This window comes from Vicugna pacos, unplaced genomic scaffold (genome assembly GCF_048564905.1).
Source record: "Vicugna pacos unplaced genomic scaffold, VicPac4 scaffold_19, whole genome shotgun sequence".
NCBI classification, from domain to species: domain Eukaryota; kingdom Metazoa; phylum Chordata; class Mammalia; order Artiodactyla; family Camelidae; genus Vicugna; species Vicugna pacos.
Window position 1 is genome coordinate 20929422 of NW_027328740.1, and position 24071 is coordinate 20953492.

Genomic DNA, 24071 nt, shown 5'->3' on the forward strand with positions numbered 1-24071 from the left:
ACAAATCACTTGCCTTAAAATGCTGTATTATATAAACAATGCCAAAAATTTCAGGACTGAGAAATACATTGCTTTCTAAAATGCATTAACTTGTATTTTCCACCCCAAACCACATATACTGTTATATCTTTGTTTTTTTCATTGTTCATTTGCCCCTTAATGGAGGCACTGCTTATTGAATCCAGTGTCTTGTGCATAAGTGTATTTATCAACATCATTTTGGAACACATAACAGAAGCCACAAGAGTATGGATTATAACGATGACAAGAAAATTTTTTCCTTCTTGGGACTGAAAAACCTTTGACAGAAAGAATGGCAAAAATAAACATTTGTAAATATGCAATAAGATTGTCTCTCTTCTAATTTTTATGGTAGAATGTTAAATTACATTTGTTTTACTTATAGCACTGAATTACAATTTAAATCAAAAATTCCCCACTTTGGGCTTTCTTACATTTGATTCATAATTTTAATCTAGTTTTATTTTATAAATATTTGCCATTTATTTATAAGCATAACAAATAAGCTGATATTTATTCTTCTCATATTTTGAATATAGAGCTACTTATTTTAAAGTACAGAGATAAATACCAACTTCCATTTCCAAATCAAATTATATTTCACTTTAATTACAAATGATATTGAAATAGATATACATTTTCTGTACAGGTTTTAAACAAATTTCACTTTAAATTTCATAACTTTAAAATTATTTTATATATTTATTGCATTATTTATACTTCACCAATTTTGTATAAATTTGTGTACAAAAGTATGGAGACTGATTTTATTTCATAGTCCCCAAAATTAAATTATTTAAAAAGATTTTTGGGGATAATATTTGCAGATCACAGTATAAAAATAAGCATCCTATATGTTTCATTTTAACTGGATGAATGAGAAGGGAACACTGGCTGAATGTTACACTTGAGTTGCTGGGAGACCAGTCGTTTTGTGATGTGACAGCTACTCAGGTAGAGAACCATTTTGATGGCCTAGAAGTTCATCTGTGCAGGCCTGCCAAAGCAGCATTTGAAGCTGCAGTGCTCAAAATCATGCAGATTAGAAAAGTAGCTGTAGAATAAGTTATTTCCGTTGGCACATGTTTCTCCAGAAATCCAAGATGTGTCTCATAAAGTTGGACAAACTGTTTCAGGAACACTGATATATCTCTATTGTGTGATCAAACATTCTCTGGGGACTTGGACTTGAGGTGTATGATTGAAGAAAATGCTTTTCAGACTTTGTCTGAAAAATCCTTGATAAAAAGACCATGTTACACACATTGTGTCTTGGAACCAGATGAAGATAATGATTTTCGTTCTCTGACATTTCCAAGAAAACTCTGGAAAATGTCTGGGAGTGACCAATAAAAATCTATCTCGTGGGATGATAATGGAACTTCGATAGTGATTGATGAAGATGTCTTTAAGAAGGAAGTTTTGGAAAGAAGGGCGCCTTTCAGAATATTTGAATCTGGAAGTATGTAAAGTTTAGTTAGACAGCTTAGCATTTATGTGTTTACTAAAGTGCGGCAGAATATTCAAAGATCTGTTTCTCCTGCTGACTTTCTGGCAGAAGGAAAAAAGTCTGTTTTAAGCAAGGTATTCAGTAATTGTAGTTACTACTTGGTAACATATATAAAATTTTATTTTGTACATCAACCTATGGTAATATAAATGTAAAGCTAGATTTTGAAAATTGTATAAAACTACAAAGGCTAATATTCTTTACTTTTTCTAAAAATGAGGACAGTGCCTTAAGTATTCAAGATTATGAGAAATGTTCCTAGCAACTATGAATCTTACCAGAAAACTAAATAAACGTATTAAAGCTGCTTTTAAAAAGTGGCTTTCACCGTTACTGCAAATACTAACTTATTAAATTTGATGATATACTATTTAAATGTGTATATTACAAATAAATAATTTCAAAATATTGTCAGCAATGTTCATATTTTAATGATATTATCTTTGCATAATCAACATGAAATCTGAGGTTTTATAGGATAGGCTTATTGTAGTCTTGTATTTTCGTTTAAAATATTACTAAAATCTTTCTCCATTGGTTGCAGCTGCAGTTCTGCCATAATTGAAATCTTAAACAAGTCTGTCACCAGCATTTAGTTAGAATAAAAAGAAGAGTTGGGATTAAAAATGCCTCTCTGGTGGCTTCATTGGCTGAAGATTTCAAAAAGAAGCACTTTAAAGCAGGAGGTAATGTGCATATTCATAATTCTGATTTTGTGGCTGACACTAGTGGAGAAAGTGAATTTTTACTTTCTGCAAATTTAAACATGCCTCTAATAAGGAAGCTCTCTACTAGACAAATAATTGGTGACACAACAACCCGGATCAGAGGTGATTTTTATCCTCCATAATCAATGTCATTTAGACCACCAAAACAAATTGCAGTGGATCAACGTGCTGTTTTAAATCAGTTGACCACTGTCCACGGGCACTCTCAAAGCAGCTACACTGAAGCAAATGGCCGTGTTGTGAACTTCATTACAATTATAACTTCTACTTCTCAGTACAGCATCTTGTCTCCCACAGAGAGCTATTATTTGGACTGATGGTGGAGCCTTCTACTTTCCCAAATAGATATCACAACATATCTGCCAATGAAGGTCGTTTTTCTAAACTTCAACCAAGGAGCAACCCACGGTTTCCAGTGACAGTGATAGCTGATACATCAGCTACCTCTCTTTCAATGCCAACTTATCAGCCGTCTTCAGTTTATGAACGTCATCCTAATTACAACTGATTTACCAGAGGACTACCAGATTATGCAGGATAACAAAGATTAATATTGATGTTGGCAAATGTTGACAAATATCTGCAATTTTCTTATTTGAACAATAAACATAGACGTGTACTTGTATTTTCCTTATAATTTTTAGAATAGAGTAAAGAGATATACAGGAGTATAAGTTACCATTTAAAGAAAAATAGAGATATTTGATTGACATGATCATTTGATGGAACAATATGGGTGTAAATTTAAATAATTTCTTGTAAGGAAGAAGAGAAAATGGAAGAATTTGGAAAAGGACAAACATAGACAGATGGAAAAGTACTAAGTGGTTCCTGGTTCATCCTAGAAAGTATTAAAAGTGTTAAGTTAGGGTTGGTTTGAACAGGATATAAATGCAGGAATCTGTCCAGCGATCATGGTCTCTTTTATGTCATTACTGGTATCAAAATGGTCATATGGTGTAGTCTCATATGGCACATTCAGCATGTGGAAGAATTTCAAAAGTAATTTTATCTATGGTCTTTGTGCTGTTCTCAAAGCATTCCAACTGGTGCTTTCATTTCCTGCCCTGAAGAGTCTACGCTATATTTTTTAGTCAATACTTTATGTTGCTTTTGTGTTCCAGCCAAAGACAAGCTTACGTCTTCAGGGTGGCACTTAATGCCTTTCCAACTCTAAGCCCACAAACTCAACATCGTTTACTCTTTTTTTATAGATCTGGCATCTGACTACCTTGGCATATCTTTATGTTTCACTGTATTTGGAGGTACATCCAGGCAAATGCTCGTGAAAAATATTAGCTCCAAACTCACAACTTTTGCTCCAGCTCATCCTTGGACTTAAGGTGTCCTCCTTTTACCTACTTTAATTTTCCCAGTCTCAGTACAGAAACTACCTCCTTCAGAAGTTTTCTGTCTATCCCCCTTTCCTTGTCTAACTTGGATACCAGCACAGTAAGCACAGAACATGCCACAGGATGCATTATATTATTTAGTGAATGAAAAATATATGTTGACTTTAAGCAAATCCACTTTCTTGAAACAAGAAAATTCTCATGGTTTTCCAACTATTTTGTTATGGTCCTTACTCTTCACCACAAACTAGCTCTTTTCATAGTCCAAGGACTAGTCACGCAAGACAGTAATTGGAGGTAGGTACAGGAGACAAGTTATTATTTTCTTCTTAATCCATGCCTGCCAGAGGTGTAAAGCATTCCATTCTAATTTGCTGGATTTTTTCCTGTCTCTTCATCACCCACCCACTCAAAAATAGCTGATTCTCTTCCCCATACCAATATCTATACTGCCTTCTAATTAATTTACTTCTTAGAATCAGAGCTTTAACCAGAAAAGAGAGTGTCATTGCAAACATTTAATGTAGGATTATACACCCCATATAAATTGTTCCCTTTCTAACCTTCACACAGGATGTATCTAAGAGTTACTTGACCCTTGGTTGGGGTGGTCGTTTTCAGTAACCAAATTGCAATCTAAAATGTGTGGACTAAATAGAGGTGAGGGTGGTAGAATTAAAAATTTGTCCAACTGCAAGAATACCAAATTTCTGCAGATAGTAGGAAATATAAATATTCATGGAGGACTTTATTTCCCATTAATTTAAAATAAAATGTGAAGCATTTTCAGAATGTGAAATGCCCTGAAATGGTGGAAAATTTTAGAGAAGGTCAGGTAGCCTAAGGCTTCTGCTCACATTCATGCAGCCAGTGTCAGCTGATAAGACTGGAATGGCAACATTGTGTCCTGTAAATATGTCACCATTTGTGAAGAAAGACTTTGATAATCTGGAGAATGGTAAAATTGGCCATGGTGAACTCTAGCAACATCCCAACAGTATAAACTTTATCAAGAGAAGAAAAGCGCCCACTTGCAGCAGGAGATATGGGTCTGGACATCAGTGGTTTTTCCTAAAACAGAAACATCAAGCTTTAAAATTTGTCAGCTCAACTATGATGGTGACTATTTTGTTGCCTACATTAGCAGTCTGGGGTTCAGATGGGCTGGTTCAGCAGCTAGTTCCCAGCTCTATTATCACACAGTGGGTCTTACTGTGATCATCATAACAAGGTTCTATACTGATAAGTTAAAAGCTACCATTTACTTTCAAAATTAGAAATCCTAAAGAAGTATATTGTTTGTCCATCTGTAGTTTTCTACGTGGGAAATCCTAGACTATTGGCAAACGTACAAAATTTGGCTGGTGCTTGAAAACTATTCTCTGAGCTCTGCCCACTGAATTCTTCCCACTAAATACTACAAAATCTGTCTGCCACTGTGTGTGTGTGTGAAGATGGATAGTTAACTAGTAACTAAGTTTGTCTTAGTTGAGTCAGCAGTGAATTATTCCTCTGCATTTGATAGAATCCCTGTGAATTAAAAATTTCATTGAGCCACCAGATTTTCTTCTGATCAGGGAGAGGTAGATTATATTTCTCCCATTATCCTTACTGTTACCTGTTCATCGAATCCCTAGCTAATGCCAGGGCCAAGCCACTGAATCCTTGAATTTGACAGAGGCATATACATTCTCCAGTCCCCAGAGCCCAGCAAAGGACTGTCTCTCCTTTTTAATTTAAGCTTATGTCCAATTTCTTTTTTCTTCTAATTCTCATTGTTGACACATCTTATTTTGTCTTTGAACACCCCATGACTAATTTATAGAGACTGAACCGCTGATTTATTCCCTTTAAGCTACAAATTGCAATAACCTTTCTTTCCTTGGACTACCAGGATTACAGTAAGAATAGTCATCATTTTGAAAGCAGTCCTCAGTCCTAAAAATGCAGAAACTTTACAGTTCTTTGCCCAGCACTTGAGCGAGGATGTTTGTTGTGGGTCTGAGGGATTATCCTCACATCCCATAATACAACCATGAGAAAACAGCACATTGTTATCCAAAATCAAGTCTTTGTCACTATTGCATTCCCATTGCAAAACAGTTAAGACTTGTAGGAGTTCTGAGATTTTACCATGCTGAGATTTCTAGCAACCTAGCATGTTCATTTCTTACAGAATTTCTCGTGGAGATGAGACATTTGGTCTGCGATAGTGAACTTTAAAACTCACAGCAAAAGCAGCCAGGGTTAACACTTGTATCCATTCCCTTATCTCAGGTGAATACACAAAGTAAAATTTTGATTCCAGAGAAGCAGTGGGCTGTTAACATGAAGAAAGTTTAAAGCATGTTAAAACATTAATTTTATTGGTATCTTTAAGTATAATTTATTAGAATCACTTATTTATTAGTATCTTTACCTAGGATAAGTATATCATGACTCAAGTTTACTTGCTGAAAAACAATCATGATAAATGACATGGAAAAAAGTGAACATTGACTTTCCATTTTTTCTTCCACTTTTATGGAGTTATAATTGGCATAAAACATTGTGTAAGTTTAGGTGCACAGGATAGTGATTTGATTTACAAGTATCATGAAATAAATATCATAGCAACTTTAGGGAGAATTCATTATCTCATTTAGATAAAATTGTAAAGAAATACAATTTGTCTTTTGGTTGTGATGAGAAACATTAAGGTCTACTCTCTTAATAACATTGATATAGAACATAAAGCAGTATTAATTTTAATTTTCATGTTACTACGGGTAATCCCTAGAACACGATTATTTTACAGGTGGAGGTTTGTAGCTTTTGAGCACATTAATCAAATTCTCCTTTCCCAACCCGTGCCTCTGCTAACTACAAATCTAACTTTTTTCTATATATATGTTTGTTTGTTTTTGAAGTGTACATTTTTCTATAACACTGTGTTAGTTTCTCTTACACAACATACTGTTTGCTGTTTATAATACATTTCAAATTGATCACCAGAATATATCTAGATATGATATGTTGCTATTTAAAGATATTTAATAGTTATTGGCTATTCCCCATACAGTAAATTCCTTGTCCCTGACTAATTTAATTTTCAACTGGAAAACTTTCTCTCTTAATTTTCTCATTTTTCTTTTCCTCACCGCATTTCACTCCTTCTTGTGAACAACCTGTTTCTTTCTATTTCTATAATTCCATTTCTGTGTTTTTATTTTCATTTGTTTTAAATTCCTAATATGAGTAAAATCATTCAGCATTTGTCACTCTCTCTCTGAATTATTTCACTTAGCATATTACTCACTTGTCCAAAACATTTGTTGCAAATGGCAAGAACTTATTCTTTTTAGAGCTGAGTAATAACCCATTGTAATTTTATGTGTGTGTGTGCATATATATATATATAGATAGATAGATAAATCTGTACTTAAGATAGGTAGATATATATACTATAAACACACATCTTATTTATCCATCATCATTTGATGAACAATTACTTTGCTTCTATATCCTGTCTATTGTGGAGAATGCTGCAGTGAATATAGGGTTGAATTTATCTTTTATAATTAGTGTTTTTATTTTCTTGGAATTAGTATCCCGATATATATATATATTGGATAATGTTTTAGTTTTAATTTTTAGATAAAGCTCCATGTTGTTTCCCACAGTGACATCTCATATTTACATTCACTCCAGCAGTGCATCAGTATTGTTTTTCTTACATCCTAACCAACAGTTATGTTTGTTATCTTTTTGATTATAGTCATTCTGACAGGAGTGACATAAAACCTCATTGTGTTTTGGACTTGCATTTTTCCGATGGTTATTGATGTTGATCGGTTGCATGCGCCGTGTGGTAACCTTTCCCCCACTTTTTATTCATTTTTTGTAATGAGCTTAATAACCATAACTGTCTGATTTAATTTTCAGGCATTCTGTTTTGTTCCATTATTCTATTTGTTCTGTGCCAGTAACATATTCTTTTTAAAACTGTAGCTTTGTATTATATTTTAAATCAGGGACAGTGATACATCCTCTTTGTTCTTTTTTAAAGTTATTTCTCTTTTTAGTTTCTTTTATTTCCTATCATTTTTTTTAGTGATTTCATTTCTTTTGTGTTTACATGTAAATTTTACAATTATTTTTTGTAAGGGTCTGAAAATGCCCTTGGAATTTTGATAAGCAATGAATTTTATTTGTGTATTTTGTTGACTAATAGTGTCATTTAAACAATATTTTTCTCCTCATCTACGAACACAGTATATCCTTTCATCTGTTTGCATAATCTTCAATTTCTCTTATAAATATTTTATAGTTTTCTGAGTACAGGTCTTTTACCTCCTTGGTTGGATAGATTTCTTAAATTTTTTGTAATTCAACTATAATTGAGACAGTTCCCTCACTTTCTGTATCAGTTAGCTTCTTGTTAGTGTGTAGAAACACAAGATTTCTGTATGATAATTTTATATTCGGAAATTTTACCAAATGCATTGATAAGCCCTAGTAGTATTGTGGCACCATTTTTAGGATTTCTTTTTAAAGTATGTCATCTGCAAACAGATACTTTTACTCCTTTTCTTAATTAGCAATATTTCATTTACTTTTATTTTGAATAGCTATGGCTTGAATTTCCAGACTATACTGAATAAAAGTGGTAAGATTGAACATTCTTGCCTTCTTCCTGCTCTTATTGGAAATGCTTTCAGCTTTTAATCAGTGAGTGTAATGTTAGCTGAGTTCTTGTCATATATGACCTTAACTGCGTTGAGGTATGTTTCCTCATGCCCACTTTGAGGAGAAAAATATTCATAAATAGATATTGAATTTGTCAAAATAATTTATGACCCTATTGAGGTGACCATATAACTTTTATTCTTCAGGTTGTTTGTGTGGTGTATCATACTGGTTAAATTGTGGTATTGAATCATTTTGCATCCCTGGAATATAATGGACTTAATCATAATGTATAATCCTCTTAATGTATTGTTGGATTTGCTAACAATTTAGTGGTGACTTTTCCATGTATGCTTACCAGTAGTAGTTAACCTGTAATTTTTGAGGTATTTGTTCCAGTTTTAGTAGTAGTGTGATAAAGAAATGTGGGGTAGAAAGCCTCCCTTCCTCTTGAAATTTTTGGAAATCTCTGAGAAGTATAGGTGATGGCTCTTCTCTAAGTGTTTGGCAGAAATCACCTGTGAAGCTGTCTAAGCCTGGAATTTTGTTTCTTGGGAAATTTTTTTAAATACTTATTCAACTTCATTAGTGATAATCTGTTCATATTATCTTTCTCATTCCATTCTGGAGATTAAATCTTTCTAAGAAGTTGTCCATTTCTTCTAGGATTTCCATTTTATTGGCATATAATTTGTTGTATCATCTTATGCTGCTTTGTATTTCTTTGATATAAGCTGTATCTTCTCATTTATTTCTGAGCTAATTAATTTGTAACTCTTTTTTGCTCATGTATGTGGTTAAAGTTTTTCAACTTTATTTATCTTTCAAAAACCATTATTTAGTTTAATTAAATGTTTATATTTTTAATCTTTATTTTATTTAATTATGTTCTGTCCCTTCAGCTGTTTTTCCTTCTACTAAAATGTTTTTCTTATTATTTTGCTACATATTTTGGTTGTAAGAATATGTTAGAAGAGAGAGATGTTTCTTATTTGTATAAGTGGGATTATTTTGCTATAAGCATCCCTATTAATACTGCTTCTGTATTACCTAATGGATTTTGTTTTTGTTGTCATAATTCTTTATAAATTTTTTCTTTGATTTATACAGCAATCCATTTGTTGTTAATATTGTATGATTTATCCTCCTCACTTTAGTATTTTTCTCAGGTTTTTTCTTTTAGTAAATTTCTATTTTGACAGAATCCATAAGTTTCTTCACAAAACAAGAAGAAAAATATTGAAATTTATACATACATCTAAAAGAACCAAAGTTTCTAAAATTATTTTGAAAAATAAACATAGTTTTGGGTATTACCCTCCCTGAGTTTAGAACATGCTACAAAGCTACAGTAATCAATACATCAAAATATGGCACTTAAGAAACACATAAATCAATGGAACAAAATACAGTCCGAAAATATACCCACACACTTATGGTCAATTAGTCTACAAAGAAGGAGGCAAGAGTATACAATGGAAAAAAGGCAGTCTCTTCAATAAGTAGTTCTGAGAAAAAAGGACAGTTCTTTTAAAAGGAAGATATAAAAACACTTCTTTCCATAGTATAAAAAATGTGAAAAAATGGATTAATTTCCTAAATGTAAAGCCTGAAACTATAATATTTCTGACTGAGAACAGGAGCAGAACTGACTTTGAGATAAATCATAGCAATGTTTATTCTTGATCTGTCTCCAAATCAAAATGAAAGGAAAATTAACAATTAGAGTTTTTAGTTTACTGAGGAAAAAATCAATGTACTATGCGATACAGGGATTCTATTTCTTGTATAAGTGTGAAGTTGAAAACCTTTTGCAGAGCAAAGGAAACCTTCAAGAAGACATAAGATACCAGACAGAATAGAAGGAAAAATTTCAAACAATGACACCAACAAGATGTTAATATCCATAATATATATATAGCATATCAGACACAATATTTAAAAAATAAAGACCCCAACTAAAAACAGTTGAAGAATCTTCATGGGAACTTTTCAAAAACAGAAATGTGGATGATATTCATGCACATAAAAAGAAACATAACGTTGCTATTCATTAGGAAAACATATAAAAATACCAGAATGAAATATAATCTTACAGCAACCAAAATGGCTATTAACAAAATGTCTACAAATGACAAACATTAATCAGAATGTCAATAAGAAGGAACCCAGGTACACTGTTGTTGGAAATATAAATTGATGCATCCACTATTATTAAAGTGTGGACAGTGCTCAGAAAACTAGAAATAGAAGCATTATATGTTGCAGCAATTCCAGTTTTCAGTATAAATCTGAAAAAAAATGAAAAAAATTAACTTAAAGTATATATTACCCCAATGTTCTTAACATCAGCATTTATAGTTGCCAAGGGTAGAAGCACAACTCAACAGCCCATCAACTGATGATTGGCTGAAATAGATGTGGGATATAGATAACAAAATAAATAATTATTCATTGTATATTAAATAGTAAAATTCTGCCATTTGGAACAATGTGACTGGACCCAGAGGGTGTTGCACATAGGAAAATAAGTCATACAGGGAAAAACACTCTACGTTGTCACTTAAATTGGGAAAATAATGATATAAGAGAAATAATCATTAAAAAACAAAAAAAGGATCAGATATATATGTGTAGTGTACCAAGTAGTGGTTTCATGTGGGGAAAGGGTAGAAGGATGGAGAAGACAGAAATGTTGAAGCTACAATTAATAAATTAGAGAAAAAAAGTGCTATATTTAGAGCACAGGGAAATATTTTAATAATTTAATTGATTTTAAAGAGATTATAGGGGTATATTTTAGTAAAATGTGCATGTAGGTGGGTAAAACATTGAAGAAAAGAACCCAGGAAATTCAAAATATTTTGTAGTACTATGATATTAAGGGAAGTGATTTATTTACTTTCTTTAGTGTTATAATTTCCTAATTACAATTTAAGCTTTTAGTTGAAAAACTATATACTTTTAAATGTGACATAATTTGAAACTATTTTTGTCCCTCCCTTTACATCTACAGTCAGTAAAACATTCACATCTGAACAAAAATAACCACAACACAAACAATACTCCAGAACGCATGCGAACAGGTGAAGTTCAGTGGACTAAAGCACACAAAACAGGTTGAACTGAGGGAAGAGCAGAGTTGGTGTCTGCAACCAAGGCCCGCTGAATAGGATATCTGAGTCCACAAGTTCAGAGAACCCAGTAGAAACAGGTTCTCAGTGTTTCACACAGATTTGGTCTCCAACTGCACCACACGAGTACTCATGATCACAGGTAACTAGGAGAGAGCCACAATGGAGAGAGAAATTCCACCCTTCAGACACTCAGACGTTCATGAAACTGTCCCTACTCCCCATTCACATTGGTGGAGACAAGTTACCTTGCAAAACTGAACATGGCAAAGGCACTTGCCTGATACCAAATACCCACCTGTCTTTACACCTTTCCTCAATGTGTACACTGATTCTCAAGAGATATCAGATAAAAGGAAGGGTTCACAATCCCAGCGACAACAGTGGCATTAACTACCAGAGAAGTCTAAGTAGTGACAATGAAACACATCTTTTATCAAAAGAGTAGCGACTGGAAAGTGCCATTTTGATATATTATCAGAGGTAGCTCAGGTAAGTAAAACCAAAAATCGTGCAACATCGCAAGCTACCAGAAAACAAAAGCAAGGACTCCAACTTCCATTCAGTTATGAAGTGTCATCAGAGAAATAATTTATCAAGATCATGACCAATTACAGTAACATTATAGGGCACACACACACAGATGGACACACACAGACACTGACACAAACACAGACACACACGCACACACACACAATGTCAACCTTGCAGCAAACAAACTTAAAAGTCATGGTATATTGCCATATAACTAATAGAGAATCCAAATAGGTGTCATAAAGAAACTCAGTCCAAAAAACAAAACTGAGAAAGCAGTTTAGTGTGCTCAGGAATAAAATAAATTATGATAAGAAATACATTACCATAGAGACTGAAACTATAAAATAAACAAATATTATTGGAGGACAAGGAGAACTTAAATGAGATGAAGAATGAAACAGAAAGCATTGGAAGTAGACTGTCTTGGTGGAAGGGAGAATAGAAAACTCGTCAATACAAATCTAGAAATGATAGGAGAGGGCAGAGATACAAGATATTAAAAAGTGAGGAAATTCAACAGTAGCCATGAAACTTCCTCAGGAAATGCACATTAGAGTGGAATCCTGGAGGGAGAAGACAGTTAGAAGGCAGCTGTTAGGTATTTAAAGAAATAATAGTCAATAACTTCCCGAAACTTTGTAAGGAACTGATATACAATTCTGTGAGTCAACAAAAGACCAATAACTTTAAGACAAAGGGACCTCCTTCAAGATATGCCATATGCAAATTGGCAAGTCAATGACAGAGTAATATTTTAAATTCAGCCAAAAAATTTATGACAATCTACAAAGGAACCCCCATTAGGCTATCAGTAGATTTCTGAGCAGAAAACATACACCAAGGGTAAATAAAATTTTATTTTCAAACTACTGAAATAAGAAATCACTCCCCCAATAAGACTTACAGTTATCACTTAGATATAATGTGAAAGTAAAGTCTTTAACAGGCAAACAAATCCAGAGTGAGATGAAAAAACAAAACCGGGACACCTTATAAGAGGTGTAGAAAAGAAGTCTTCTAGGAAATATAAAATGGCAAAAATATGTAAAGCATTGTCCAAAATGCTCAGGAGAGACCATGATAAAGTTGCAACTGTTTCTTTGGTTATGTTCTTAAATGCTACTCTACTATATGGATAAAGAGAGAAAAATAGGAAATCAGGGGCAATAAGTATAGATACTTCAAACTGGTATCATATTCACAAGAGTAAAAGAAATAATTTAAAACAGTAATCATAAAAAGTAAAGCGTAAAATTAAGCAATATTAGTGGAAGATGCTATCAGTGGAAAAATAAAAAATACACAATATGTTTCAATTTTAATTGAAGTACAGTAGATGTATAATATTGTGTATTTTCAGATGTACAGCATAGTGATTCAAACCACTTTGTAGATATATTGCATTATGAATTATTACCATAACTGTAACATACAATTATTTTAAGGTATTGTGTATAATTCATTAATCTATACAGATTATCCTTGTTGCTTCTCTACTTATTGTATACTACTTTGTGTCTGTCAATGTCCTACCATAAAATTCCCTTTCCCTTCAACTTTGGTAAACATAAATTTTTTCCCATATTTTTGAGTCTGCTTAAGTCTTGTCTATCTAATCTCTTTACCTCTCCATCATGTCTCTATCTATCTATCTATCTATCTATCTATCTATCTATCTATCTATCTATCTATCTATGTATCTATCTATCTATCTATCTATCTATCTATCTATCTATCTATCTATCTATCTATGTATCTATCTATCATGTATGTATGTATCTATACTTCTTTCTATCTGTCATCTATAATTAGACAGCTATAAATAGATGTACACAGATAATTGTTATACTTTAGATTCCACTTATAAATTATATTATATTCTTTTGTCTTTGTTTAAGTTACTTCACTAAGCACAATATTTACTAAGTCCTTTCATGATGCTGAAATAGCAATGTGTTTTACTTTTTCATGGCTGAGAAATATTCCATTGCATATTTATAGAAATATCATATCTTCTTAAGTCCATAGTCTACTGTGGACTTTTGGATTGGTTCCCTGTCTTGCATATTATAAACAGTGCTGTTGTGAACATTGGTTCTTCTGAATTTAGGGTGTTTTCCCCAGATTTTTCCTAGAAAAGTTATTACTGGCTCTTATGGTAGTTAAATTTTAGTTTTTAAAGAAATCTGAATAATGTTTCCTTAGAAGTTGTACCAATTTACATTCCTACCAAGGGTATATAAGACATTTCTTACCTCCATATCGTCTCCAACACTTACTATTTGTAGATTTTTTGATAATAGCCATTAGACAATTGTGAAGTGACACCTCATTGTGGATTTGATTTACAATTATGTAATAAATAGTAATGTTGAGAAATTTTATCACTTGCCTGTTACTCATCTGAATGTGTTCTTTGGAAAAATATTAACTCAAGTACTCTGCTTCTGTTTTTGATTGGGTTTTTGTTTTCCACCTTGAGTTGTGTAACCAAAATCCATGTTACATGTATTAACCTACATCTATTAACCCCTGGTCACTTGTGTTGTTTGAAAGTATGTTCTCCAATTACACAGGCAGTGTTTTCATTTCATTGACAGTGTCCATAGCTGTGCAGAAATTTTCAAGTTTGTTTAGGTCCCACTTGCTTCTATTTGCTTTTATATCTTTTTCCTTAGGAGACTGATATAAGAAAATATTCCTATGATGTATATCCAATAGTGTATCACCTATATTCCCTTCTAGCAGTTTAATAGTATCAGGTCTTACATTTAGGTCTTTAATACACTTGGAGTTTATTTTTGTATATGATGTCAGGGAATGCTCTCATTTCACTGTTTTACATGTAGATGTCCAGCTTTCCCAACACCATCCATTGACGAGACTGTCTTTTCTCCATTGTGAACTCTTGCCTCTTTTATCATAGTTTCATTGCTCATAAGTGTGTGGAATTATTTCTAGGCTCTCTATCTGTTTTTATTGATTATATCTCTGTGCCAATGCCATGGTGTTTTTATTACTGTAGGTTTGTAGTAGAGTAAGGTATCTGGGAGGGTTATACTTCCAGATTTGTTGTTTTTTCTCAAGATCATTTTGGCAATTTTTAATGGTTTCATGGAAAACTTGGAGTTATTTATTTTCAGGTTCTGTGGAAAATACTAGAGCTTCATAACAGGAATTGCACTAAATCCTTAGGTATCGTTGTGTAGTACTCCCATGTTAACAATATGAACTCTTTCTATCCAAGAGCAAGACATCTTTCCATTTTTATGAATCATTTATAATTTCTTTGTCAATGTTTCATAATTTTCAGTGTGTAGATGTTTCACATATGTGGTTACATTTATTCCAAGATATTCGGGGGTATGGGGTTTTAAATATTATTGCTTTCAACGTCCATTTTATGTATCTCATGATTAATGTGGACAAATTCAAGAGACACCTTTATATTAATCTTGTACCATGCTCCCTTGATGAAATTATTTATTGTTCATAATAGTCAGTGTGGAGCCCTTAGGACTCTGTGTAGAATTTTATGCCTTCAGTACTGCTGAAAATTTTGCCGATTTCTTTCCATTTTGTGTTTCTTTTACTTCATTTTCTTTCCCTTTTCCTTTCTTCTATTACTATTGAACAGAAGTGGTGAGAGTAGGAATCCTTGTCTTGTTCCCGAATTTTCCAAGAAAGCTTTCAGCCATTCCCCTGAGTGTTATAAATTGTTATAAATGGCCTTTAGTATGTTGAGAAATGTTCCAATTGTACTCACATTCATGAGAGTTCTGATGATGAATGTATGTTGAATTTTTCAAATGATTTTTCTTTGTGTATTGATATGGTCTTTTGAATTTTGTCCTTCCTTTATTAGATATGTGTCATGCTGCTTGACTCGTGTATGTTGAACCATCCTTGAGACTTTGGAAAGAATCCAACTGATCATCGTGTATAATCATTTCTTAGTATTGCTGGATTAATTTGTTGATATTTTTTGAGGATTTTTGAATGTATATCATCATTCATCCACGATATTGGATTTACATTTTCTTTTTCTTTTTTTTTTTTGGTAGTGTCTTTGACTGGTTTATCAGGGTAATTGTGGACTGATAGAATAACTGGGAATATTCCTTCCTCCTTCATTTTTAAAAATATTTAGGGGAAAGAGGTGTTAGTGAAGTAATCCAGGCATTTTGATCAAGGGGTATTTCTAAAATTATACATTTTATTCAACGTAAACTGATTGCTCTTATCATGTTCTCAGTTTTCTCTTTATTGAGTGTTGGCAGGCTGTACATTCCTAGAAATTTGTCCATTTCTTTTAGGTCGTTCAGATGACTGCCACGTAACAGCTCAGACTGCTTTCATAATCTTCTTTTTGTATTTCTGTAATATCAAGTTTTATTTCTACTGTTTCATTTCTTATTTTGTTTGGGTCCATTCTCTGTATTTCTTGATAAGCCTGGCTAAATGCTTACCTGTTTGTCAATATTTTTTAAAAAAATTTAAGCGGTTGATTTTATGATTTGTAATTTATTTTTCAACTGCTATTTTATATATTTTCAACATAACCATTAAAGATTTCTCATTCTACGGCCTTTGGGTTTTGTTTGTCCCTATTTCTTGTTATTTTGGTTGGTATGCTTGGTCCTTTCTATGAGGTTTTTCTTGTTCCTTTTAGAAGTCCTGATTTGCTCTCAACTTCCCTGTTAGATTTGTCTTTGCTGCATCCCATACGTTTTATGAAGCTGTGTTTTCATTGTAATTTTACTCTACGTATGATTTTATTACCTCTTTGATTTCATCATTGACCTTGTTTTATTTTATTTTTTTAAAGGATGTGGTTTGACCTCATGTTTTTTTCTTTTCCTATTCTTCTTTCTAGAGTTGATGCGCAGTTCCTTAATTTTGTGTACGGAAAAATACTTGCTGTAATCTATATTTGCTTAATATTCCTGAGGCTCATTTCATGACATAATATGTGGTTAATTCGTTAGATAACATCCTGTGCACACTTGAAAAGTTTATGTGTTCTGCTTTTCTGATGCAGTGTCCAATAGCTCAGTTAGGATCAAATGATATAATATGCTATTAAGATCTTTGTCTCTTTACAGATATTCTTTCTGTATGATCTGGCTATCAGAATAGTGAGCTGTTAAACTCATCTACTATTATTGTTTTATAATAAATTAATTCTTTCATGTCTACTAAAATTTCATTTTATATTTAGGATCTACTGTTTTGGGTCCATATATAATTTAATGAGTGTAATATCTTATTGGTTAATTGATCTCTTTTCCTTTATATAAGTTCATATTTGTTTTATTTTGGCCCCTATTTTAAAACGTTTGTTATGAGGTGAGTATTGCAATCTGCACTTTCTTCTCATTTCCATGGAATATCTTTTCCATTTATTTCCAGACTATGTTTATCTCCCACAATACAGTGAGGCTTTTTTGGGGGGAGGCAATAATGATGGAGTAGAAAGATGCTCGTAGCTCAACCTTTCCCACAAATGCACCAAGACTCACATCCACAGACCCAGTCAGCTAACCAGAGAACCTGCAAAACTCTGACAGAACATTGTCCTCTTCAATAGAAAAAATGTGAATAATCAGGCAGGAGAAAAGGAAGAAAGAAGAAAATGCTAAAGAGAGTGGGACAGGTCCCACAGGGAGGGAGCAGCAAAGAAGGACTGGTGCTCATTTACTGTGTCTCCCATCTCCAACTGAGAGATCAGCAGGATGGAGGGGGAGCCTCCAAGACTTGGACATGTACATAGTATAAGTTGACTGACAGAACTAAGTTAAGCAGGCACAGAGGATCCCTGTGACACCCAGCTGAAGATGCAGCCTGGAAGCTTGGGGCAGGGCTATGTTGCCCAACCTGGGTGGAAGGTTGGGACGGCTGCACTGAGGCAGCCCTGGAGAACATAGGTGGCTGTGTGCCATTGTTGTGGGTGCACAGGGCAGAACACCTGGGCCCTCCATAAAACAACAGGGCAGACGTGCCCTGTGGGTGGAAGGGTGCATTCCCCATCTCTGAAATTCCATAAATGTTTCTAGGTGAATAGAACAGGGGCTCAGACACAGCCACCATACCCACTGGTGCTTTACACCCAGGTGGCAGTGGGGGCAAAACCTGCATCTACACCTAAGGAATTAGCAACCTTAAGGGCCAGAGACTTGTCTATAGCCTGAGGCATATAGGATTCTACTGTCTGGTTTTTTAGAGATCTTGTCTGACAAGACAAACAAGGAGTAGGATTTTGGCCCAGATCAGGGACAGGGCTGTCCCTCAGTCTTCCCTGAGCCCACTTCTGGTGTGCAAACCCAAAGCAGAGCGTAGAGTGGCACAGAGCAGCAGAGTTATTGGCAAACTGAGGGGGCGGGTGGCTCCTCAAATTTTCGGCTGGGTTATAGCCACTGACCATGGTGCTGGGTGAGGGCGTGATGCCCAATCCTGCCTGGTCAGTCTGCAACATCTGACTGCAGCATCGGGCAAGGCATTGACAAGCCATCCCAGAGTAAAGAGAGCTTCATCAGACCCAGTGTTGGGTGTAGGAGCAATCAGCTTGCCGACATGCCCTGGGAGCAGCACAGATGAGGGCTCCAATGGAGGGCCTCTGGAAACAGCAAGATGAGCTTCCAAATCAGGATGAATAAAGAGACTTCACATTAAATGTACACAGTCTCCAGGAGGACACTGACCACCCCCTTGTATTAATCTGTTTTACCTGCACCATTTTCTATTACACTATTAATTTTTACTCCTTATTGAATTATATATACCCCCATTTTTATCCCTTTGAAATTTTTAAAAATATTTTAATTATTATTATTTTTCAAAACACTGCTTCAACTTCCTTTTCTATTATTCATTATACAGTATCTTCAAACCTTTATTTCTCCCTTCTTTAAAATTCTTTATCTCATGCTCTCTTTTTTCTCTTTTCTAAGTTATATAACTACAAAGGCATTTGGTAGATAAACTCCTTTAGGACCAGAGTGGATAACCGATACTGCATAAACCATAGTGCCAGAGATGTAGAAGAAAGTTGAATAAGAAGTGACACCATTCCTAATTAAAAGAACAAGAGAAATCCCCTGAAAGAATGATCAGTGAAATAGACATTGATATCCAACTAGATCAAGATTTCAAATATGAAGTGATCAAAGTACTGAAGGAAATAAAAGAGATAGTGTTTAGAGATACAAAATATGTCAAAAATGAAATGGAAGCTATTAAGAAGAGCCAAGTAGAATAAGTAAATACATTGACTGAGATGAGGAATGATTTAAAGGTGTAGCAAATCTGACTAAATAATGCAGAGGAATGAATTAGTGACTTAGAAGACAGGAAAATAGAAAGCACCCAATCAGAAGAGCTACAAGAGAAACAATAAGAAACAAATGAAAAAAGCATAAGGGACCCATGGGATAATAGAAAGCATTCCAAACTTGGCATGATACAAGTCCTAGAAGGGGAATAAGGATCAAAGGTGATTGCAAACGTTTTTGTAGAAATCATGAATGAGAACTTCCGAAACTTAAAGAAGGAATCAGATATCCAAGTACAGTAAGCTAAGAGTGTCCCAAACAGGAAGAACACAATTACACCCACACCAATATATTTAATTAAGATGACGAGAGTCAAGGATAAAGAAATGATCCTAAGGACAGCAAGAGAATAGTAAATTATGAGTTACAAGGGAATCCCCATAAGGCTACCAGCTGATTTCTCTACACAAATACTACAGCCCAGAAGGGAGTGGCAAGATATATTCAGTCCTGAATGAAAAAAATTATATACAGTAGTATACTTTGATCAGCAATGCTATTCTATTTGGTAAATATAGAAATAATGGATTTCACAACAAGAAAAAGCTTAAAGAGTTTAGCAACACTAGACCCTTGCTAAAAGAATTATTGAAAGGTCTACTTTAAAAAGAAAAGCAGCAGGATGCTACAGAAATATGAAACTCACAACTTGAAATGTGATGATTCATGAATTACAAATAAAATAAACAAAAAATTTTAAAACAAGGCATACAAATCATTGAGAGTCGGAGAGGGAGGCAGGAAAATAGAGAAATTTTTTTTTTGGTCTTTTATTTTAAAATATTTTGTTCTCGGTAGGATGGGTTTGAGATCATCTTACTATCTGTTTAATAGAAGCAGTTATAGTAATGGCCTAATGGACTTATAAAAAAGGGTAACAAGAAGACAAAAACTTATCTGGGAGCCACTAAAACTAAGTAAAATTCTTGACGTAACAAAGGAAAGTTACCAAACCATAAAAGGAAGATGAAGGGAACAAAGAGGAAATACCAAATCAACTGCAAATATAAGGTCAAATTGGCAATAAACACAAGGCTATCATCAATTATTGTAAATGTTAATGGACTAAATGCTCCAGTCGAAAGTCACAGAGTAGCAGGCTGGATAATAAAGCAAGAACATTCAATATGCTGCGTAGAATAGACCCCCTTCAGAAAGAAGGACACATATAGATTGAGAGTGAAAGGATGGAAAAGGGTATTCCATACAATTGGAAAAGCCAAAAAGCAGATGTTGCAGAACTGATTTCAGACAAAATATTCTTTAAAACAAAGGCCATAAAGAAAGAAAAAGAAGGACGTTTTATAATGATTGAAGGAGTGATACAATATGAGGATAGCACACTCATTAATACATATGCACCAAATACAGGAGCACCTAAGTACATAAAATAATTACCAACAGATATAAAAGGGGAGTCATATTTGTAGATTTCAACACTGCATTAACATCACTGGACAGAACATCGAGACAGAAAATAAATTAGGCAACAGAAAAATTAAATAATACAATAGAAATATTAGACTTGGTGGATATTTTCAGAGCATTGCAACCCCCAAAATAGGATATACATTCTTTTCAAGTGCACGAGGAATATTTTCCAGGATTCATGATGTATTTGGGCACAAAAGAAACCTCAGCAATTTTAAGAAGATAGAAATTACCTCAAGCATCTTTACTGGCCACAATGCAATGAAGTAAGAAATCAACAGCAGAGAAACAAAGGAGAACAGAGGAAAAAATTGGGATTAAACAATATGTTATTTAAAACCCAATGGGTCAATGAAGATATCAAAGCTGAAATGAAAAAGTACCTTGAGACAAAAGAAAATGAAAACGAAACCATTCAAAATTTATGAGACACAGTAAAAGCAGTGCTGAGAGGGGAGTTTGTAGTGATACAGGCGTTCCTCAAAAATGAAGAACATCCACAAATAAACAATTGAACCCACCAGCAGAATGAACTAGAAAAAGAAGAACAAAAACCTAAAAGGCAGCACAAGGAAAGAAATCATCAATATTGGGGAGGAAATAAATAAAATAGAGATTAAAAAGACCATAGGAAAAAGTCAACAAATCCAAAAGCTGGTTTTTCCAAAAAGTAAGTAAAATCGACAAACCTCTGGCCAAACTTAAAAAGAAGAACAGAGAGAGAGCACAAATTAGCAAAATAAGACTGGAGAATGGAGAAATTATAACAAAAAAAATACTGTTTATCATATGAGAATATTATGAAGAGTATATGGAATCAAACTGTATAACCTAGAAGAGATGAACAAGTTTCTGGAAACATACTGTCCACCAAGACAGAATGAAGACGAACCTGACCACTTGAACAAACAGAGCACAAGAAATGAAATCAAAATAGCAATATAAAACCTCCCTACAAATAACAGTCCAGGAGCAGATGGATTCACAGCGGAATTCTACCAAACAAAAAAGAAAAACTCATACCAGTCCTTCTCAAATTCTTCCAGAAGATTTAAAAGGTAGGAATACTCCCAAAGACATTCTATAAAGCCACAATCACCCTGATACCACAACCAGGCAAAGAAACTACCAAAAAAGAGGATTATAGGCCAATATCACTGATCAAAACACACGCCAAAATCCACACTAAATAGTAGCAAATACAACCCAACAACACAGAAAAAAGTATTATATATCATGACCAAGTGGAGATCATGCCAGAGACACAGAGGTGGTTTACTTAAGCAAATCAATGTAATACAGCACATCAACAAGAGAAAGGACCAAAACCACATGATCATCTCAATAGATGCAGGAAAAGCATTTGATAAAATTCAACACCCACGTATGATACATACACACACCAAAGTGGGCATAGAGGGACTATATCTCAGCATCATGAAAGCTATAGATACCAAACGTACAACCAGCATAGTACTCAAAGTTGAGAAAGTCAAATTCTTCCTACTATAATCTGGGACAGTAAAAGGATGCACACTAACACGACTCCTACTCAAGATAGTCTTGGAAGTCCTAGCCACAGCAATCAAATAAGGGAGAGAAGTAAAAGAGATGCAAATTGGAAAGGAAGAGATAAATGTCAAACTATATGCAGATAATATGTTACTATTTATAGAAAACTCTACAAGATCCAGAATGAATTTACTACAGCTGCTCAAAGAATTCAGCAAGATAGCAGGTTACAAGATTAAGGTTCAAATATCAGTGGCATTTCTTAACGCTAATGATTCAGATAATACTATAGAGCTACAGTCAACATGACAGCACTGTATTGGTAGTTAAACATACATATAGGCCAATGGCACAGAATAGAGAGCCCAGAAATGAAACCGAAAATGTTTGGTCAATTAATCTTAGACAAAGGAGGCAAGAAATTACAATGGAAAAGAGATAGTCTCTTCAGCAACTGGTGTTTGGAGAACTGGACAGCAGCATATAATTCAATGAAGCTAGAACACTCCCAATGAAGCCAGAACACCATGCACAAAAATAAACTCAGAATGGATCAAAGACTTAAACATAAGGCAAAATACAAAAACAACCAAGATGAAAATATAGGCAAACCATATCTGACATAATTCTCGAAAATTTTCTCGTAGAAGAAATAAAAGCCTGAATAAGCAAATGAGACCTAGTGAAACTTACAAGCTTCTGCACAGTAAAGAAACTGCAAGTAAAACAAAAAGACAACCTATGGAATGGGAAAAAAATTTGCATATGAAACCGTCAAAGTCTTGATCTCCAGAGTATACAACAGCTCATTCAACTGAAGAAGAAAAAATAAACAACCCAATGCAAAATTGGGCAGAAGACCTAAACAAGCAATTCTACAAGGAAGACATACAAATGATAAAAAGGCACATCAGAAAATGCTCAATATCACTGATTATCAGAGAAATGCAAATCAAAACTACAATGAGGTATCACCTCACAGCAGTCAGAATGGCCATCATTCAAAAATCCACAAATGAAAAATGCTGCAGAGGCTGTGGAGAAAAGGGTACCTTCCTTCACTGCTGGTGGCAATGCAGTTTGGTGCAGTCAATGTGGAAAACAAGATGGAGATTCCTCAAAAGCCTAGGAATAGACTTACCATATGACCAAGGAATCCAGCTCCTGGCCATAAATCATGAAGGAACCCTACTTCTGGATGACACCTGCACCCCAATATTCATATTCAGCACTATTTACAATAGCCAAGACATGGAAACAGCCTAAATATCCGTCAAATGTTGACTGGATAAAGAAGAGGTGGTATATTTATTCAATGGAATACTGGTCAGCCATATAAAGTGAAAACTTAACGCCATTTTCAGCAACATGTTTGGTCCAGGAGAAAATCAGTCTAAGTGAAGTAAGCCAGAAAGTGAAAGGAAAAGAAAAATACCATATGAGATGGCTCATCAGTGGAATCTAAAAACAAAGCAATACAAAACAAAAGAAGCACAAATACAAAACAGAAATAGACTCACAGACATAGAATAAAAGGTTTTGTTAGCCCAGGGGGCCGATGGTGGGAAGAGATAAACTGGGAGGTATAAATTGTAGAATAGATAAACAGGATTGTACTGCATAGCACAGGGAAATATATAAAAGTTCTTACGGAAGCCCATAATAGAAAAAATGGTACAACAAATGTATATTTTTTCATTGTAACTGCAAAACTGTGCTCTAGGCTGGGATTGCAGACAACTTTGTAAAATGACTGTAAATCAATAAAGAAAACTTAAAAAGTTAAAAAACATGATCCTAAATATTACAGGTGTAAATATACATTAGAGAGGAAAAGAAAACTATGC

The 24071-nt window shown here is 34.0% G+C and overlaps 1 long non-coding RNA gene across 1 annotated transcript; it reads left to right on the plus strand.

The window, feature by feature from the left end:
• The first annotated feature begins 1265 nt into the window (after positions 1–1265).
• LOC140693294 (uncharacterized) lies at positions 1266–2823 on the plus strand. Its single transcript, XR_012069015.1, has 3 exons — positions 1266–1483; positions 2076–2217; positions 2557–2823. It is a non-coding gene; the product is annotated as an uncharacterized lncRNA (long non-coding RNA).
• Positions 2824–24071: the final 21248 nt, after the last annotated feature.